This window comes from Arvicanthis niloticus, chromosome 3 (genome assembly GCF_011762505.2).
Source record: "Arvicanthis niloticus isolate mArvNil1 chromosome 3, mArvNil1.pat.X, whole genome shotgun sequence".
NCBI classification, from domain to species: domain Eukaryota; kingdom Metazoa; phylum Chordata; class Mammalia; order Rodentia; family Muridae; genus Arvicanthis; species Arvicanthis niloticus.
The window spans coordinates 29,373,740-29,388,229 of NC_047660.1; the positions used below are offsets into that span (position 1 = coordinate 29,373,740).

General features: G+C 33.9%; 1 non-coding gene across 1 annotated transcript; it reads left to right on the forward strand.

Annotated features, from left to right (window-relative positions):
• The first annotated feature begins 2,474 nt into the window (after positions 1–2,474).
• LOC117706420 (small nucleolar RNA SNORA17) lies at positions 2,475–2,603 on the forward strand. The gene has a single exon (XR_004606527.1). It is a non-coding gene; the product is annotated as a small nucleolar RNA SNORA17 (small nucleolar RNA).
• Positions 2,604–14,490: the final 11,887 nt, after the last annotated feature.

Genomic DNA, 14,490 nt, shown 5'->3' on the forward strand with positions numbered 1-14,490 from the left:
TGCAAAATAAAAAACAAAATAAAATGAAAAATATGTCTGCGTGGAGCCTTCACCTCTAAACCATAGTTCTTCCACTCTTCCACAGGAAGGTACTTTGTATATGTATGTATACTACATAAAATACTATATATATATATATATATATATATATATATATATATATATATATTTTATATATATGTATGTATGTATGTATGTATGTGTGTGTGTGTGTGTGTGCAAGACTTGGGACATGTTTTTACATGTGGAATTAAAAGGTTACTTATCTTCAAAGAAAACCAATTTAAACTGCTCTCAATAATGCATAAATATAGATTTCAATAAAACAAACAATCACAGTTTAAAGTGTGAGACCTTGCATTTCCTGTGAAACCAGTAAAGTATTTCTTTACAAATTGGAATGTGTATTGAATGTCCATTTTCATTTTGGTCACCATACATATTCTAAAGCCATAGTTCTGCATGTTAGAGTTTTAACTATTCCATGTGAGGCATAGAGTTTGCTGATTTATTTCAAGTTCTGTTGTTTTAGAATGTGTGGTTATTTCCTGAGCAAAATGATAGAGAATTGTTTTGTCCCTATGATTATTATGACTACTCCTAGAAAAATTTCTATGGTTGCTATTGTCATGCTAGCTTACTGTTATGAATTGTTACCCTTTTATTTTGTCCTTTCAGCTTTCAGCATATGAATTGCAAAAAAAAAACAAGCTATTTTTCTTTATATTTGCACAATATGACTCCAGTTTTTGAACTTTTCAGTCACTTCAGGCTTTGCTATAGATGATGCCATAACTACACAACAGGATATTTAGTTTCCTAGCTAATTCTTGTATATTGTACCTTTTTTAATAATCAGTTTTTATTATAATCATTTATGTGTTTTATTCACATTTTCTATCTGACACAATGTTATTTTTTCAAATATGTTTTGTCTAGCTAATATAGGTTCAAATCTCCCTCCAAATAATATATATGTAATTTTTAACACTTAGGGCTTCTGAAAGTGACTTTGTCTGGAGTCAGTTACCATCTGGAAGCAAGGGAATTGCTAGAGAGGACATTTTAATGTCTTGCAGAAGCAGAATTGTACCAACAGTGTATTTTCTCACGTCTAAATCCAGAGCTGACAGATAAAAAAATTTATTTTGACTTTAGTCTGTGATATTTTAGTATGGCCATTGTAGGAAGGCAGTACATGGCTTACGCCTTGCTCTAATAATTTAAACTTGGCATTCCTGAAATATGGAGGAGCTATTTGTTTGCTCCTTGTTCTTTCTGGTGACTCTAGTTTTGCCTCAGAACCCAGTGTGGTATTTAAACTGCTTCCATATCTGAATGTGACATTTATTGTTGATATATCATCTCTAGGCTTTATGATGTAAGCTGATCATCATCACCATACTTCCTCCCCATTCTTCTCTCATAGGAACACTAACCATACTTTCTTCTGTTTTTTTTGTTGTTGTTGTTATGTGCCATGTAAGATAGACAATGTTGATAACATTTTATTATTTAGTAATGTTTTGAATTATTGTATTTAATTCCCAGGAACTCTTTATGAAAGACAACATACTCTTGGAGCTGTATTTTGTTTTGAATGCAAATTTTTTGTCAACCTTGCTATAATAATATAACATATATCCTATGAAAAATTCAGATTAGTATACAGATAATGAGTTTAGAAAAGATGAGTTTCTGAATTTATCACTTTGGACAAGCTAACACAATTTTATTTCTTATCCAGAAAACATATCATTACATTTTCTAACTTTCTTTTTCAAATTTCATAGATCATATGAAGTTGACAAAATTAATCACGGTATTTTCAAAATTTTGTATTCAATAAAGTAATTTATTAGTAAAAAATGTTCTGGCATGGAATTTTAAGTAAGAACTAGGCTTTAAAGGTATACGATTCTCCAACTAAACAAATCACACCTGCAATAATGTATCTATTATTCAGAATAAATCATCTATGAAAATTTGTTTGTGGATACATGGCTTAAAATTTTATTCCTAAATAAGTAGAAGCTTGGCAAATATTTCTCTTTTGATTTATGCTCACATGCATTTTACTGAAATTCATATATTCTAATGTATAATCATAGACATTATTACTAATAAGAAAACAACAAATATGGATTAGTTTAATTGAGCTAATGTTTGTAGTCTTTGCCATAAACTAAAAAAAAATGGAAGTTCAATAATACACATTATGTATCTATGGAAACAAAATAATATATTGTCATCCACAGGGAATAAAATAATGGATAAATGCAGACTGCACTGGTTAGTAGCTCTGTTTCTTAGTAGATAATCAATGGGTTTATCTATATAAAGCAATGTATTTCAACTAAAAAAATGAGATTACATTATTTAATTATTTTAAAAATAAGCACATTTCTAATGTAATAAAATAATTTTTATTCTAATTACAAAATAAATCTAATATATTTAAGAAACAAAGTTACCTGGCTCTAGAGGCATTGTAAGTGTCCCTGCTCTGTCACATGTGTGTCAGTAGGTGGCCAAGAAGAGAAAGTCTACGACTGTTTAGTGTTCTGATTTATGAACATTTAAACAATTAGTAGCCTAGCATTCCCTGAAAGAAACAAGCCTGAGATGACTGGCAATCCTGGACTGCACAGGACTGGAGGGCACTGCAAGATGGGAACAATCTGGAGACAAGAAAAATCCCCACCATGAATCACATTCCTGATCAGGAGTAAGCCAGAGACATGACACTTACATGGGGCAGCTAGGGAAGGTAGGTGAAGAACAAGCATAGGTGACCACCGGACCAGCTTCTTGAAGCCCAGTAAGGGAGCTAGGCTGAGATCTAGGCCTAAGGGGCAGATACTGACTGAGGTGACCTGTCTGGTACCCATAAAGCAGGAAAAGAAAATAGCATTTCTGAGACCACTTCTGAGGTGACGTCAGGTACTCAAAGACTTGGGGTGACACTAAGATTAGCAAGTAAGTGGTAGAGAAATGGAAGAAAGAAAACAGAAAGATGTAGGCTCAATGAAGAGAGGCATCATGAGATTCAATGCTAGTGTGAAACAGTCTGATATGTGTAGCTAGTGATCTCATCTAGGATTATGAAGGTGTCCTCCCTGTGTTGCCACTGGGCCCCATGTCTGGGTCCATGGTTGTGAGGCAGTTGAGGTCTGTTACCACCAAAGACCAATGGATGTCCCTGGTCTGGACTGATGTCCAGAGACATGTTGATGTCTGAGGACTGTGAAGAACTGTCCCTGTCCTTTACCTGGGCATGGCTGGAGAGCTAGCCCTAGTGTCATTAGCACAGGAGACATGATCTGCTTCTAGCCTGCAACAGTACTCAGCAGAATGACCCTTCATATTGAAAGAATAGCAAGTATACCAATTGAGAATATGAATGTGATAGAGTTGGTAAAGTAAACAACTCCCATGTGATGTCATGGACAAAGATGAGCTACCCTCTTTCCCCTTTACCACTCACCAATGGCAGCTTGTGAGAGACCTGACCCTGGGATCAAGAGAACAGGAGAGCTATCTTTGTCCTCACTAGCTATATAGCACAAGGAAGAGCTGACCCTATGACTCACCTCGTCAGCAGAGTAGAGCTTACCCTTGTGGGAATCATGGGTAAGCCTCTCCAAGATCTAAGAGTGGAAGAACTTGTCTGCCATGTGGTCCCATGGGCTATGAAGAGATGAGACAATTTCTTACCCATTCCCACCCATGGCAGGCTGGAGAGCTGACCCCCAGGTTGATCAGAGAAAGAGAGTAGTCCCTGCCCCTCACTTGGTGCAGTATTCCTAAGAGAAGGTCCTACACCTCATCTGGGTAGCACAGTACAACTGACCACCATGGCAGAGGTGCCAGTGAGCCAGCCCCAAGAGCAAGCATGGGCTCAGCAACTTGTCTACCATGCACCAATGTGCTATGGAGAGGTACTATCCCCAATACTCCCAACTTGTTCCATAAAGAAAGTGTGGGATCTAGCCTGTGGTCCTTAGAGCAGAAGAAGTTGCCCCTACCCCTCACCTGCTGCAGCATTTGCTAGAGCATTACCTACACATTACCTGAGCAGGAGGATAGAGATGGATCTAATAATAGTGGTTGCTCTTGGGCTGGTACCAAAGCTGTTGGACTGCCTGAATATCTCAGATACTTCTCAGATCAGGTATTTGAATCAGCCCATAACAATGTATCATCCATCTATAAACTGCTGGAGTTCATGAAAGAGCCAGTCCTACAGAACCAAAACTACAGGATCTCCATGACCCAGGACAACATTAAAATATTGAAGGGTAAGTTATCCAGTGAGGTTCAGTAATGATAGAGTAGCAGAAGCCGAAGACCTTGTAACAGACCAATGAACATTTGTAATGAGTATTTAAAGGAAATACAGGTAGAAATAATACAGGTGTACTATAGGATGTACTGTGACACAAATACAGCTTCCAAAAAGATTTTTTTCCTTTACTAGACAGGAGGTTGCAAGAACGGAGGGTGAGTGTGAAGGTAGAGGGAGATGAGTGAAATTTGGGTATATGTGGTGAAATTCACAAAGAACCAATTAAAAAGAAGCTAAATAATATATATATTAATTAATTAATATATTTAATTAATATATATTAAAATATATACCTCTCCATATAAGTATAATTTTATAGATAATATTGCTTAATGATTTCTGGTATAAATTATTGGATTTTACGTAGAGCTTTCAATAATATATCTTTGTGGTTGAATATTAATTAGGAAGCCTTAATTTCATATTAACTATAAAAAATAAGAATATCTTATGTGTCATTTGATGTGTTCCCAAAATTAGATGTGTGTTTTCATGCTGGTTTACTGCTCATACAATGAGATGTGCAAAGTTTATTTAACTACAAGTCTTTGAAAAGTAATTCAAAGTAGCAGACTGTTTTTTTTTTTTTTTTTTTTTTTACTTTACTGTGAAGAAATGCTTGAACCAAGGCAACTTAAGGAACAAAGTGCTTATTTTGGCTCAAAGTTCATATAATTTCTATCATGAAGTAGAAGGCACAGTGCCCAGAGCATGAGGGAGCTGACATGCCACATCTACATCCAAGGGAAAAAAAAATCAAATGCATGCATGCTTTTCTTCATTTCTATTCCTCTCTATCATACAATTTTGGACTCCTTGCCCAAGAAATGGTTTATTTCCCAAATAGCAGGGATCATTCAATATTAATGGACAAAGTCAAGATAAATCTCCACAGTTGTGCTCAGGGGACTATGTCCCAAGGGGATCCCAGATTCTATCAAATTGACTAACCTAAAAACCACAATAGTGTTTGACATACTATTGAGTTTGGTAGTTTAGAATGTGATGGGTAGGAATAAGGTTGGTTCAATATACAAAAATCCATTAATGTAATGCACTATATAAACAAACTCAAAGGAAAATAACTTACATGATCATCTCATTAGATGCTGAAAAAGCATTTAACAAAATACAACAGCCCTTCATGATAAAAGTTTTAGAGAGATCAGCAATTCAAGGCCCATACCTCAACATAATAAAAGCAATATACAGTCTGGCAAGCCAAGGATGGGTAAGATTCTACACAGAGCCTTAACAACCTAAGACATAAGTGCATTGCTTTTAATAATGCATATTCCATGATGGGTAAAGAAGGTGTTCTTGTCAGAATGACCTAAGACCTCAATCTTTTTAATGAAATAAAAAAGGGTGGGGGGAGATATGGAGAGCTTTTGGGGCTGCCTGGCAGGAATCTGACATTGGCCAAGGACAAGGAAATGGGCTGCTTGGAAGGAATCTGACATAGGCCAAGAACAAGGAAATGGACTGCAGGCAGGAATCTGACACTAGGATAGAACAAAGAAGTAATTTCAGGCAGGAATCTAAATCCTAGGCTAGAACAAAAAAATAATTACATGTAGGAATCTAAATCCTAAACTAGAACAAAGAAGTAGGCTACAGGCATGAAAATGACTTGGGCTAGGACAGGGGAGTAGGCTCAGATATTTTGGACATCTTGATAATCCCTTAGAAATAGTGATCACAGGACTCTGTTTATTGTCCTGCATGTTCTTTGACTATCTGGGTTTATTGTCTTGCTTGTTCCTTAAATATTTGCACTATTGTATTGCTAGCTCCTCACCTAGAACTGACCTTAGCACTTGTACGTAATCTAAATGGTATAAAAGCAAACAAGGGGGAGGATGAATGGGATAGGGGATTAATGGGAGTGTGTGTGGAAAGGGGATAACATCTTAAATGTAAATAAATAAAATATCAAATAAAAATAAAAGCAATATACAGCAAAACAACAGCCAATATCAAATTAAATGGAGAGATACTTGAAGCAATCCCACTAAAATCTGGACAAGACATGATGTTCCATTCACTCCCTATCTATTCAGTATAGTACTCAAAGTTCTAGCTAGATAATTTTTCTATAGATAAAAAGATTTAAAAATTTGAAGATTTGTTTTAAGCCTAAGAGTTAGACATTCAAACTACTGACTTAAGAATATGTTAAATATTTGTTTGGTGTTATAGTATTGTGAGATTATAATTGTATGGGGTCTGGAAGTCAAAGGGACATATAACTATTTTATAATGCAGAAAGTATCTTTATGATTGCAAGTTTGAAAATGAGATTTGACAAGATCCACAATAATTGTATTTTAAGGAGATTTTATGAACAAAGATGTAAATGTGTATTTAGCTTGACATTATCCTAGATAAGCCACCTTAAGTGTGTTATAAACTTCTCAATAAATTTCAAATAGCTAGGAATAAATTCATGACAATGGCATTCATATAACTTTTTTTCGTAAAAATTCTCAAAAAAATTTTGTGTGTAAAGAAAGCTGGTTTAAAGTTTCAGAAACTAAAATTGTAGAAAGGGGCATTTTGAAACTTCAAATATGGAAATATTCTTGTCACTGTCTTGTCTAGTAGAGACAAATTACTTTGAGAGGCTGTCTTTGATTGAATTATCCACTCTGCAGGTTCCATGATTCACATTGCTTATTTCAGCATCCAGCCTTTTGAAATTCCACCTGGGTAGAGGGTCACGTTCAACAGGTCCAAGAAAGTGCAAGGGACAATCAAATCAAATCTGATCAAGATGCTGGAAGACTTCTCTGGCAACACTGCTTTGAACAACCTTCATAATATTAACAGAATTTTTTTTAAGTAAATAATAATGTTAAAGTGTCATTTTCTGAGGCTTGAGTGGTAGTTCAGGTCTGAAGCACATGATTGGTATATATAAAGCCCTGGTCTCAAACTCCAACAACAAAAGGCACTTCTGTCCACACAGTTTCTTTGCATTTTTATACATTGGAGATTTCTTATTTTAAGCTCATTTCAGAAAAAAAAATGTGTGTGGCTCATTGACACTAACAGTGGAGAGGCAGCTAAAATATAAAAAGAACACTCAAATTCTGTAGTAAGTTCTAACTAAATAGTAGCTACTGATGTGTTCATGGCGTTTTATAAATTCCCTGTTGTTTACTTAATTTACAACATCTCAGGTTCCTCTTCTGTAGGAAGAGCCATGATTTTCTTCCAGCCATATCTGGCTAGCAAAACTGAACCTATCCATGAAGAATGGATTCATGCTGTGATATTATGAATAGCTGAGTGTTAAAGTCCTATTTTCAAGACAATGTAATGAATGATTCCCAAAAGTTTTATGAATTTTATAAAGGAAGAAAAATATATGTGAATATATATATATATGTGTGTGTGTGTGTGTGTGTGTGTGTGTAGAACATGGCATAGTGACATATTCCTGTAATTCTACCTCTACTTCTCCATTTGGGACAGCACAAAGATCTGAAGTTCAATGTCATTCTCTGCCTGAATGCTAATGTGTGGCAATTGAGATGCATTTAATCCTGTCTCTAAAATGTAATCATAGGCACTTCTAATAATGTCCAATACATGAAATAAATAAAAAAAATCAAGTTTAAAATGCTTTCATAATTATCAGATGCATTTGCATTCTCTAACGTTTTCCAAAATTTTATGTTCTTATACTTTTCTGTGACAACTTTTACTGTCTCCTCTTCTCATTGTCTGAAACGTTGCATAACCTGTATTAATTATTAGTACATAAACTGTTCCATGGATACCTTATCTAACCAAGTAATAGGATATTTTAATGCCATTGTTCAGTTACACATCTTATAACTAGTATTCAGTTATACAGTTTGCAAACATAATATAAAATAAAAATACACATTTTAGCTAATGTTTCCCGGTCTACATTCACCATGGGTTTTTGTTTGTTTGTTTTTTGGTTGGTTGTTTTTTGACTTTTCAACATCAGTGTGATTTCCATAGCCTAGTTCCTCTCTAGAAAGAAACTAAAACAGAGCACAGTTATATAGACTTTGTTACAGCAAGTGTGTCAGCCATCACTGAATGCATTTGGGAAAGATACAGTAATAAGCAAGAAATTTAGAAATATTTAAAGGGAGACATCAATAAGCTAAAGGAGGTTTTCAGGTATTCACTGAATGTAAGAAAAAGGAAGACTAAGAGGAAATTCTATGGTTGGCATGGAAAGTATTTTTTCCCTTTATAGATATAAAAATGGTGGTTTCATAAGGTCTATTGATAATTCTACAAGATTGCCACAGAAGCTGTGATTCATTTGCCTAAGTCTGCTTCTTATGAGACTGTGACCAATAGATTTTGTCATGTCTGATTTCAGTGTTTTCCATTTTATCTCACAGCATATGCTATTGAAGACATGCAGAGTATTAATATTCCACAACATTTACATTACTACACTTTATTTTTTCAGCTAAATAAACATGTAAAATATTATTTTCCACTGAGAAATAAGCATTTTTCTGAGCCTACAACTACATTTTAAAGTCTTTTCTCCATAAATGTATAAAAAAATCACTTGCTAAAGGTATACTTCCTGGAAGAAAAAAATGTGATTTTACAGAAGCCATTGCTTGTTTCTAAAATATATTTACTGCTACTGACCTGACTGCATTTCTATTTGAATTTTAGCTGAATTGCTTCTTTTTCAGAAAAAATTTGCTTATTAAATGAACAATACATGTGTTTCTAATTTGCTTCTTATTTATAGCTTATTTATTTTACAAAAGTCACAATAAATTTGTTTTTACAAGATTATTTTTTGTGTATGTGGTTTGCCTGTGTGTATGCATATGCACCTCATGTATACCTGGTATTTGTTGAGGTCAGAAGAGAGCAATGGATCACCTAAAAATGGAACTACGGAGGATCATGAGTCATACCATCAGTGCTGGCATTGAAATAAGTACTCTAGAAGAGTAACAAGTGCCTTTAAATGCTGATTAATCAATCACATAAGTCCCTAAAGATTTATTATTTTCAATTATTAGTATGTGCAAATCTGTGTGTATGGATAATGGTGCTCATTAAGGCCAGGGAAATCTGATCCCCCTAGAGATGGAGTTAACTGTAGTTGAGAGCTACCTGATGTAAGTGCTGGGAATTGAACTTGGGTCCTTTGAAAGATAAGCAAGCCCTCTATAGCATTGAGCCACCTCTCCCTTCCCGTAACAAATTAAAATCATTTTTATTCATCCAATGTTTTTCTTTAGAGTGTAAATTTGGTAAGAATAACAGCTGTCATTCATTTTTAATTTTGAATCACTTGTGGTACATTTATTCTTTGGGAATATAGGTTTTCAGATAAAAAGTCAGGAAAACTATTCCAAAATTCTAAAAGTTTATGCTTGTTTTTATATTCTTTATTCAAGAATCACTTTGGATTCTGGAAATATGTTTAGGACCAAAATAATTTAGTTATATTTTAGGTTTACATAAAATGTGTACTGAAAAAATATCAATTTTATATATTAAATTTAAAAGGTTTATAAGTACTATAATATTATTTTGGTAAAAGTCCATGAAATACTTCTGTAGACTAGATCTGACTAAGTGCTCTGTGTTTTACAGACATAAACTGATGAAAAAAGAGACTCTATGGTAGTAGAAATAAGATGCAGTCATCTTGGAAAAGATACTCTCCTTTTTATCAAAAAGGGCTTGAGGTGAGAGAAATGACAAGAGGCATAAGTCACTTTAAGAGAGGTAGAAGGCTATAAAGGATTACCACCTGTCAGTTTCAGTACAAACAGAAATTTTGGAAAATCAGGTTTTATTCTTTGAAAGCACCATCACTCAAATAGCCCAAGGCTTTTGTGCCTATGAGAAATGAATCTGAATGCCCTTGATTAGTTGTGTAAAGCGCATTTTAAGATAGCTATCTGCAAACAGGTTCAATCCAAAGACATTAGCAATGGTTTGTGATCTTCAGAAGAATTTGAGAAGGAAGGTGAGAACCCCAAAGAAGCAGCAAAAAATGGACTTTGTATTGCAAAGTATTGTGTTATCACATGAGTTTTGAGGGAGGTTTCAGAGGAACAGAATTCTTAAATAGAATTAACATTTGAATATGTTTAGAGAAACAGCTGTCAAAACGAGAACAAATAAAATGATTCAATTTCTATCAATGAACATGATGGAAATATAAACTCTACAAAATCACTGAGGTAATAAGGAAGCATTGAGTATCAGCATTCAAATAAAATCAAATTAACTATTTTAGTAGTATGACAAATGTAGTTTTAAGTACATATTTTTAACTGCAATGTCTTAAAGATGTCTTTTCATGCTTAGCAAAAACAGGCATTCTGCATTAATCACTATAACGCTTGCTTATGGACTTTTAGGTTCCTGTCAGTCAAACCTTTTCCAAAACATAATTTATTTAAGTAATAACATTAGAAACAAAAAGTTATACTCAAAGGGACTCCTGATGGTATTTGAGGTATCAACTCTATCCCTGTTAAAAACCAATATTTAATATGCTATCATTTGCTAGTATTCAATATTAGTTTACACCAGCCCAAACACTTAAATGTCCTCTTTCAATAATCATTACATATATTACTACGTGGAAAACAACTGTCACCATTGTTTTGATTTTAAGCTCAAAATCTTGGACATGATGCAATTAGAAATTGTAATAGTGAAAAAATGTATTCTTTAAAAATACAAATGAAGTAAGCAATATATAAGTGTTTGGCAGAGAAACTATTAGACAAAGTAGGGCATGCTGATTTAGACCATTTATATTTAAAAAAAAAACATTGGCAAGAATGTTAAGAGTACAGGCACATTAAAAGACAGTGACTTGGCTATGACCGAATAAAGAGAGGTCTTGGGAAAAGTCAAAGCCTTTGGATATTTTCATAAAATTATAGCTTGATCATTTTTCTAATTATTTTGTGGGATTATAACAATATCACAAACCAGAATTAAAATTCTGGCAAAATAACTCCAAGCAGAAAAAGAAAGAGGGCGCTTAGATTAACACACTCTAGAATTATGCAAAATAAATAAATAAATAAATAAATAAATAAAATCAGCTTGTAGAATGATAATTATTCTAGTTTATTGAAATTTACAAGGTCCAATGGAATTGAACATTTTTATTATTTTAAGAGTGTTTTCAAAGCATCCGTCAAAACGTGATTCTATAAAACAGAAATGAAACTTAAAGTGATCTTACTTTGAAAAGATGTTGTTCTTCTTAGCAGATCACATAACGATCTCCATGTTCTTTATCAAGTTTTATAGGACAGCATATTTAACTCCTGATAATGAATTCTGCTTTAATTGCTGAATGTGAATATTGCTTGATAAACAGTCAACTGCTCTGACTCTAATGTCCCTGTTCTTTGTAATATCATGATATTGACATTATAGCTAGTTTTAATCACTCAGGACCCAGGTTTCCTTAAAACTCCCCAAAATATCCCCACTACATAGCATATACATAGAATACTCTCTCAAGAAAATATGTAGTGTTCTATGAAAACTATTAATTTTTACAAGCAAATATGAAGCAATCCACTGTTTCACAACAAAAACATACTTTTGAGAAATTTATTATACATAGATGAAAAATAAATTGCCATAATGGCTTTTGGTTAAACAGTCAACTATTTAAGAGTCTGTAAAATGAATAACTTATAGAACAAAAATGTAATTAACACTGAATTTCAGTGTTTGGAAAGATTACTTTCTGCAATTATTAGGATTTGTGCATCTGTGACACAGCAGGTTGTTAAATTGCTCAGTGTCCCTGATAGCATCTGCCATTTGTTCAGGCGAGGTAGCTATCTAAAAAACCATTCTAATCTGCACAAAAAAAAGTATGGCAATTTCTGTTCTATTTTTTTTTTGTCTGTCTTGGAGATATAATACTTAATAATAGGTACATGCTTCAGTACATAAAAGTCCTCAAAATATTTCGTAAATGCATTGGGTGCTGGTTAAATTTTGTTTTACACTACATCATTTAACTTTTGTTCCATATTTGTCATAAAATTAGAAAGTTAACTGCACATACTAAGTTGACTATTGAAATTTTATGGCAATATTAAGATAATTCACAAGGCTCCAGGAGGAGTAGACACTTTGTCCTCATGGGATTATCAGTTAAAATTTGAAGATGGTAGAAATTCTTCCAGCGTTTAAACATTTTATAAAATTTTGTTAACTTGTTAAAAATACCTTTATTAATAGAATTTTTCACTTGAAATCTAGTGTAGGCATATTATTCTGAATATTTGACAATATTATAAGACCACAGTTTTGTTTAATGTTTGTGGAAATGTTGAAAGTATAGTAATTGCTAGCATTTTTTAGCATAGTATGTACTTTCTTAAGAGTTACATGCGTGCCTTTTTATTTTACCACCACCACCAACAACAAAATCTTCTTCTACAGAATATTTTTGTAAGCTGTATTACACAAGTAAAAAAATCTAAAGTCAAGAATCCTCCCTAATTATTTATAACTACCAAGCATCCTAGATTTTAATATGGCATTATCAGTCTGACTTGGGAGCTTAAAAATACATACAGCAGGTTGTGCTTTCTCTATTATAATTTTTCACAGTCAATATCAGGAAAATATTCAAATATGGTTTTATGACATTTACATTTTAGTTTAGCTGTATTATGTATGGATTGATGCTATGTTTTTAGACAAGGTCAGCAAGTGTTGTATCTCTGTTTCTTTTCTTGTTTGCTCTTGAGATTATGATTTAATTAAAACGCTTATTCTTTCTCTTTCCTTCTTCTAACCTCTCCCATATAAACCTGTCTATTCTCCTTCAAATGTATAGTTTCTGTTCACCAACGTTATTACATGCATATGTGTATTTTTACTTTGAGATATTGTGAATAATGTCTACAATGGATACAAGCCCACAAATTTCTAAGCACCCTACTCTAACTCTTTTTTTATATGCCTAGCAGGAGATTTTTGTGGCACCAGCAATGGTTTTATTATTGATTTTGATTGTGGCTTAATCAGAAATACCCCTACAGGCATGTGTTTCAACATTCAGTCTTCAGCAGATGGCACTAATTGAAATCCTGGGAAAATTAAGAAAGTGTAGTCTGGCTGGGGTCAGCAGGCAGTACGTAGCCAGCGCTGGATCTTGACAGTTTATAAACATCTTTTTTTTTCAGGGCTCCTTTCCCTCCTACCTGTAGGGAAACTTCCACATGTTTTCTGTGTTCACTGCCACGAACTAAGCTCCTCCTGTCATGATCTACTCACCATAATAGACTAAAATCCTCTCAGAAACAATGAGCCATAAATGTTTCCTTAGTTTCTTAAATAATTTCTGTCTGACATTGGCTCATAGTGTCATAAAAGTAAGTAATGCACTTTTAAGTGAACAACAAAATATTTCCAGAAATATTTTAGAAACAGAGTGTTAGATGTCTCTTAGTGATGTATAATATTGTTACATCTTTGTGTCCCCGCCAACATCTAAGATGATTTTTATAGCTTTATTAAAGATTAAAATGACTAATGTCATCTCATTTTTTCTGGTTAAGTGGTTAGTTGATCATTTTTATAATATATATTTTCTAATTAAATATCTTCTTTGATGAACTATCCTTTCTAGGTTTTTAGCTCATTTTTGAAAGTAGTTATCTCTGTTCTTGTTATGAAGGAATAAGCAGCCAGTGACAAACCCAACTTGGGATCTCTTTCTGACACTATTACTGATACTATCTTGTGCTTGCAGACAGAAGCCTAGCATGGGTGTCCTCTAAGATGGTCTACCAGCAGCTGACTAAGATAGATGCAGATACTCACAGCCATACACTGGATGAAGTTCACGAAGAAAGAGTTAGGGAAGGAAGAGTTAGGGGAAGGATTGAAGGACGGAAAAGGATGGCAACCCCATAGGAAGATCAACAGTGTTAACTCACCTGGACCCCTAGGGGCTCCCAGAGACTGGGCAACCAGTAAAAGAGTATGCACAGGCTAATAAGAGCCACCTTACACAATTGCAGCAGATGGCTACATTGTTGGGCCTATGGGGGAATGAATGTGCTTAATCCTGTGGAGACAGGATGGCCCACGGAGGGAGGATATGGAAATGA